At 45.4% G+C, this 7,770-nt stretch overlaps 1 protein-coding gene across 1 annotated transcript in view; it reads left to right on the top strand.

Moving 5' to 3' along the window:
* Nucleotides 1–7,468: 7,468 nt before the first annotated feature.
* The window catches only part of LOC119357014, an 8,119-nt gene continuing 7,817 nt past the window's right edge, over nucleotides 7,469–7,770 (top strand). The window contains exon 1 of the mRNA XM_037624003.1: nucleotides 7,469–7,740. The gene's annotated coding sequence lies outside the window, so the exon portion shown is untranslated. The remainder of the gene's footprint in view (nucleotides 7,741–7,770) is intronic.

Raw genomic sequence — 7,770 nt, 5'->3', positions numbered from 1 at the left:
CCTAGCAGCCATCCGATCTCGTTTTAGTTGTGGGCTGTGATTAACGGGTTCTGTTGTAAAACTAGTTGATTCATCTACCCCATGCCCGATAGGAAAAAACAGCCAGATAATTCCAATTTCCATGCATGGCCCGGAATATAGCCAGCCAAGACGTTTTCAACTACTTGGCTACGTTCCAGATCTAGCCTCCTGTATGCATGCACGTACTTAAACTGTATATACTAGTTCACACTACATATTCTCTTCTAAAAAACTCCATATACTTACACAAGAAACATGTAGATACTAGACACTACATACTCTTCGGGAGTATATATATAATTACTTTTGGTTCGAAGAAAAGTATATATGATTGCTTAATTTCAGAAGAAAAAAATCACGTACTCTCGTTTCTTGAACGTACACACATACTACAACTAAAGGTAGTTTGCCGTTCCATTCTTCAAAAAACCTACTATATACTAAATAAAAAATACAACCTTTTCGGGCACATAGCTTGTATGCTAAGAAAATGAACATATACGGTTGGGTTTTTCTTTTATATTGATACTCCTTTCTACTGCTGGAAGTATACATATACCCTAAAATACACTTTCTCCAAACTACATATTCCTCTGTCCATACTACATACTCCCATATTATTTTTTGGTATATACTACCATACTATTTTTTCGGAATATACTACCAAACTACATACTATTTTTTTCAACAGCATATATTCCTCGGGTCATACTACATACTACCATACTATTCTTTGTAATATATTACCACTCTATTTTTTTCGGAATATACTACCATACTACATACTATTTTTTCAAAACATACTATAAAAATTGATGGCTCCAGTACATACCCAAGAGCATACACTATAATTTGTTCGCACGTATGGGATCGAAGTTGATAGAATATTTTGTGAGGCCATGCAGTAGTTTTGCCAACCTAGCAACACATAAAAAAAACTAACACATACTTATCCATCTTGTGAGATACGGTGCATGCCTTCCACCGAAAAAAAAGAGAGAAAGGTGCGGTGCATGCAGCCAACAAATTAGCCAGTCGTTAGCTAATCCTGCGCACCCTGTTATTGCCGGCTTCACCCGTGATTACTTGAAAACTTGGACGTACCGTCCGATCAGGGATTCCATTATCCCTAGATTTTTTTTCATTGGCCTAATTAGGTACGGCTGCTAGCGGGTTATAGGGTCCTGCCCACGTTCGCTACCCTCAGCGCACCCAGTTGCCTTGCTGCTATTAATGGGGACATGTGGAGGCCAAAGAAAGTGGTGGTAACTACCACTGCTTGTACATAAAATTTGTATATATATATGTCCACGAGGCTCAAGCAATACATCAACAGTGTCATCAATTTCCTCTCTATTCCCCTCTTACAATTACCTTGATTAATAAGGATTGCTCTGAACCAACACATTGTTCCGGCACGCTTGCTTCAGTCGCCATCAACCCCTCGCCACCCGCCATCTTTTCGGTCACACATTTGTTGTATTTCTTTCCAGCGTCATTCATGCAACCCAATGAGAAATTCTTAGGAGCCGCAAATCGACACTATTTACCAGTAAAAACACCGTTAATTTCTTTTACATACTGTAGTAAAGTATAAAACGACAAGATCAGCGTCAGGAGAACTAAAAGCCAGAGTGATACTGGAGTCTATGGTTCTGCAGGCCGATGGCATCTACCTATCTATCTATCTATCTATCTACACGCGCTCCGTTCAATGCTGGACGATAGGTGCATCATGTGCGTATGGGCCGGCGTGATTCTAGCTGAGATCGATCGAGCAAACTGTACAAGATATTTTGGCAGGCCTCGTGACTGAAGGGGCGAAGTTTAAAGCAGCTGCATACGCGCACAGGGGATGGACCCGGCACGCGCCCACGATATCGCCACGACCGTCAGACCTGCCGTCGCCCATGCGACCCTGTCCAATCCATGCTCAAGCTGTCAAGCATGCATGCATGTGTGCGGCGTGGCGACACTGCATTTTCACGTAGAGCTAGCAGGCGATTGCGGCGGCGTATTGAGCACCGACCGTTTTCGTTGTATCATCATCTTTCTGCGGCAATGCACTGTGGCCATTTGCATTGCGCGGCAGCGTCTCAGGCGACACGGTTGGCCCGGCGTGTGCCGACTTTACGCCCATCTCGTCTCTCTCTTTTTTTTTCAGCAATCCAGAGAGCTTTATTAAATCACAGCAGAGGGGTCACCCTTGCCTTCTGCCTCTGGTAGCGGGCGGCACGTGCCTCTGACTCCGGAGTTCGCATCCACGGCGTCGGTGGAGAAGGCACTAGAACCCAGCGCTCGGCCGGAGGTGGAGGAGGCTGTCGGGCAGGCTTCGTAGATCCGCACATAGGGTGGGAAGAGCCGGCGTCGACGGGCGACAGGTGGCGTCGCACCGGACCAGGAGTTGCCGCCTATATCGACCCGCGAGCATTCGAGCGCGATACAGAGCGCTACCTCCTCCTCGTCTCCGGAGCTGCCGTCGGAATGGCTGCCGGTGCTGGACATGCTCGCCGGCGCTAGGGATTTAGCGGATTGGGGAAATGGGAGCGTCGGGTAGGGGAGCGGAGCGGAGTGAGCTAGGATTTCTGTCGGAGGGGGATTATTGTGGGGTCGGGGTGGGCCAGCGATAGGCCGGGCTGACATGATGGAAGTGTGCCCGGGTCACCTCATATCCGCCCTACATTTTGGACAAATATCAGGGGTGTCTGTCAGCCCGACATTTGAGACCCGTTTGAGAGCTTCGGTTGGGTTATTTTTTTATGACTGGCCAGTGACCGGACGGCCTATCTAGATGTACGAAACGGATATAGGGCGTCCGACTGTAGATGTCTGCTTCCTGCCTGATCGGTGCTGACTGACTGTTCTTGCTTGTCTTGGGCCTGCTCTAGTTTTGGTGCTGCTAACTAAGGATCGAATTTTGTGACTTGATGAAGAGGAAGCAGAGTATCTTTGATTTTGAAGAGTCAGGCCAATCCAACCGCGCTTTTAGAACCGCACATAGAAAAACCTCGATAACTTCTCTGCTCTGAACGGGCATGATTCAATAAAAAGGAGACACTCTTCCACAATGCCTGCAAAGACAAGGAATACACCCTTGAGTGTCATCACTGTTGGCGTCGACTCAGATCGTAGAATAAGATCTTCGCTAGAGCCTTGAGCCTCTTCAACTAACGAGCCCTTAGATCAACTCTAGTAGAGTCGTTGAGTCGATATATTGCATATGCTCTAGAGAGTGCGTTTCATAATGTTTTGGAGGCTAGCTGAGCGGCGTGTAAACATAAGTTTCCATATGTGATCCTTCATTACATTTCCCCCCTCCATTCATACACTTGGATTGCTTTCAAAATCACATGTAGCCGCGTGTTCAGCATCCCCTAGAAGGGCAGGAATTTCGTTCCCTCATTGCATAAAGAGAAATCTATTGTCATCCCCTCACAAGAGCAATGGTACTCCCGAGAAATGATACGTTGTTGACCGTTGATCCCGCAAAACCACAGATTCCTTGCTAAAACGCAAACATATGTTTCTATAAACATGCCACATTAAACTGAACAAACGAAAACAAGGCAGTCATCGGTCCCGCTTGGATTGGGAAGGTGCTCGAGTTTTGCACTGCCAGGACGATGGGAGGAGGTGCTCGGGCATGGTAAAGACGTCTTAGTCTTCGGTCTCTTTGTCGAGGGCCGCCGCGGCACTAGCGAGGAGAGGCCTATGCGTACATGTTGCTTCATGCATAGGGTTTTTCATCTTCACGCCCGACTCGTCGACCGCAGGGTGGACAAGGTGTTGGCATAGACGGTGGTGGGTGGCGGTCAGAGGCGCAGGAACCACAAGAACCATTGAAGTCATGAGATCCGACTCCAAACTGACAGACCGGGACACGGGGTTGAGCGGCGCCCATGGCGTCGTCTGCATGAACTAGGGGTGGTCGAAAGCGGTCACAAATGGCAAGGAGGAAGGGGTGGCTGGACGTGGATGGGAAAAGAAAGTAGAAGAAAAATGTGGCTCGCGTGAAATCATTCTTTGTATGGAGTGCGTTTCGAATAGTCTCTTTTCTGTATATAATATTTGTTTGAAGTTAAATTTTACTTTCTCTGTTTCTAAATATAAATATTTTTAGAAATTTCAATAATAACTACATACGGATGTATATAGACATATTCTAAAGCGTAGATCACTCATTTTGCTTTGTATGTAGTCTGTATTAGAATCTCCAAAAGACTTTATATCTAAAAACGGAGAGAGTATAAAATTTAACCAATCTTTTAGAATACTGCACCGCTACTTCAACACGGCAATTGAAACCGCGGGGCAGCCACTAGGCATCCCCGGCCGTCCACCAGCCACCAACCCAACGCCTGGAGCGGCGCCGAACAGGCACAGCCTCCCGACCGCCGCCGCCAGATCTCGTGCCCGCGAGCGGCCACCCACCAAGGTGAAAGCAGGAGCAGGCCCCGCCGCCGGATCACGTCGCGTCATGAATGACGACGTACGGATCGGCAGCCATAAATGGCAAAAACAATGTTAAAATAGATGAAGGAGCTTGAAAGCGGTCGTCAGTACGTACAGTGCACTCACTTGCAAGATCAGTGCAGCAGCCATGCTTGAACGTTCAAGAGGGTCAAACGCGTGGCGACGGATCGGCAGTCGTCGTGGACACCTACGTACCCCGGGCCCACCTGTGCAAGATCGATTCATTTCCTGGTACATATCCGTTTTCGTAATAGATCATTTCTTTGTTGAGACGTAATACGAGGATATGATAGGATAACCCTCCACCTCTTCATCAAAATATACACACAGAAAAGAAGGACCCTGATAAATCCCGAATGTTCGGACTTTAAGCATGACGACCTGAACATTTTTGGCAACTTTTAACTAACACGGGTCGCAAGTTTAGTTGGTAAACATGACAATTTTGTCCCAGTTTGTTTTTTGTCAGAAAATTACCATGTTTGCCATGTTTGTCAACTAAATTTGCCACCTCGTGTGAACTAAATTTGCCATAAAAAAGTTTGGGTTGCCATGCTTAAAATCCGAACGATTCAGGATTCATCATTTTCGGAAAAGAAAGCGCGATGTTGTGTGCCTCGCGACAGTAGCTTCACCGAGCAACCATTAACCATATGGTAAATGACATGAACAAAAGAAATGTACACATCTCCAACATGTGAAAAGGGTCGTCTCAATAATCAGATTGAAAACTGCATATATTTTTAGTTTTAGCTCTCATATTATTCATTAAAATACTCATGTTTGAAACAATAAAATCTCGTCAAAATATATCGCGACCAATCTCCACCGCTGCGTGCTAAGCATCTCCTAGTTACCTTCCAAGAAGAAATAAAACAAAAAACTTAAATAAATGATGATGAAAACTTGCGCAGAAATTACATGTTTTCACAATATTCAAGAACAAACATCACATATTAGTGCGAAAATGCCAGTTGGAGACCAAACTCCATGGGGGGGCTTAATTTGAAAACTTGTCAGTTTCAAAAAGTTCTGAAAGCATACACATATGTCTAGAGGCATAATGTACACGTGTGTATGTTTTCAGGATAAAATACATTATACTGAGAGCTACACAAAAAAAAACAAATCTGAGGCATTTTAGCTATGTACTGTTGATCATCAAAGTCCGTGATTTTGGTATTTTTGTGCAGCTCGCAATTCAGGGTATTTCATCCTAAAATTTTGCGCGCACATACACATTACTTCCTCCGTTCCTAAATATAAGTCCTTCTAGAGACTCACTACAGACTACACACGAAGCAAAATGAATGAATCTCTACACTCTAAAGTATGTCTATATACATCCATATATAATATATAGTGAAATCTCTACATCTTTGTACACTACTCCCCCGTGCATATTAATCATTTTTGTCTAGTGTTGGTGATACATACGCATGCACGCACACAGAACGTCAAAGAATTTCATCAAGTGCTGGTGTTACGCGGAAGACATGCGCCGCATGCACCCACACACTACATACACTAGGTACGCATACCGTACACGTATGTGTGCAAATACAAGATACGCACCCCGCGCCCACACACGGCATGCATGCACGCACGCGCGCGCGCATTATGCAAGGCGACTGAACTAAAAAACAATCCACCCGCCTGAATAAGAATAGCAGGAGGCGCATTATATAAGTGTGTGACGCACGCTCCAACTTAGACAGTAGCAGTGGGAGGGTGAGGGCAGAGTCTGGCAGAGCAAAATGAGGGTAGCCGTGGTGGGCGGCGGGGTGAGTGGGCTGGCGGCGGCGCACGAGCTGCTTGCCGCCAGCGGCGGCGATGTGCGTGTGACCCTGTACGAGCAGGAGGAGAGCCTCGGGGGGAATGCCAGGACGGTGGCCGTCGACGACGGCGCTGGCGGCTGCGTCAAGCTCGACCTCGGCTTCATGAGCTTCAACCAGGTCCGTGGTGCATGAGTAGTTATGCTTGCCTCACGCATGGTTGCACCTATTCCGTTTCATAATGTAAGACGAAGTAGCACTCCTTCCGTCCCATAATATAACAGCGTTTTTATATTATGGAACAGAGGAAGTATATATGATACTTATATTATATATATGTGCATGGTTGCTAACTCAAGATGCCAAGATGTCATGAGAAATATAACAACATTAAAAATGTTTTTATATTATGAGACAGAAAAAGTATATATGTGCATGGTCGCTATCTCAAGATGCCATGATCTAGATTTTAAATACACATGATAGTGTAAGTAAGTGCATGGGTGTGTGGTTCTACGTGTTTTACTTAGAGGTTAGATTTTTTCTTGTTATGTATATGAGTGTCCGGCGGCTGGATTTTATATCTTGCATGGGAGGTCCTGTGCAGACCGTTGATTATTTTGATGAATCCTGGGATGCAACTTTTTATAGAGTGTATGCTTCTTCGTTCAACCTTATCTTTTTAGCTTTCAAAACTGAGTATCTGTTGAACCAAAAATTTGATTTATGTTTCGTTTTCATATTTATGTTCCTCGTGGCGAGGACTTCAAACAATACTACTATTGAATACGTACTGACAAGTTTTGAAGATGTCATAAAGTTTCATTTCTTAAAACTTGATACAACGAGAGATAAAATCATTAAGTTTTAAATAGTAAAACTTAAAACCCCAAATAGAAACTTCATAATATTATAAATTAAGTTGATTTTATATGAAACTTGATAAAAGTTGGCAAGGACTTAATAGTACGATTATCAAGTTTTGAAACTTAGGCAAAAGTTAAAACTTGTCGAATCGTATTCAAGAATGGCCTTTTCTCAAGACCCCCTTTCGCAAGGATCATGAATGTTTTTTTTTGCGAGAAGCAAGGATCATGAATGTACAGATGAAATATAAATTTAATCTTTGGTTCAAAAGATTTAATAGATTTAAATTCGTAACTGAAATGAAAAAGCAACAGGAGGTGGGAAAGAACACTGGTGCAAAACCTCCACTCACTCCGCCCTCTGTTGCATCCTCCACCGCGGCGGCCCACTTCCCCGCCGGCGCTTCCCGACCGACGAGCCGCCCCATGCCACCTTCGGCTTCCTCCGACGCAGCCTCGGCGCCTCCGCCGAGGCTCCCCCCTTGTAGCCCTCTGCTTTCGCCCACTGCAGCGCCCGCCCTGCCGCCGTCGTTTCGAGCAGGCCCTCCGGGACAGCAGGGGACCTCGGCCGCGAGCTCGCCGTCATTATCGAGTTGGCGCCCAAGGTCAGTCAATCCAGGCTTGATCTGCACCCA

This window comes from Triticum dicoccoides, chromosome 2A (genome assembly GCF_002162155.2).
Source record: "Triticum dicoccoides isolate Atlit2015 ecotype Zavitan chromosome 2A, WEW_v2.0, whole genome shotgun sequence".
Lineage (NCBI taxonomy): Eukaryota > Viridiplantae > Streptophyta > Magnoliopsida > Poales > Poaceae > Triticum > Triticum dicoccoides.
This window is presented reverse-complemented; position numbering and strand designations above follow the sequence as displayed.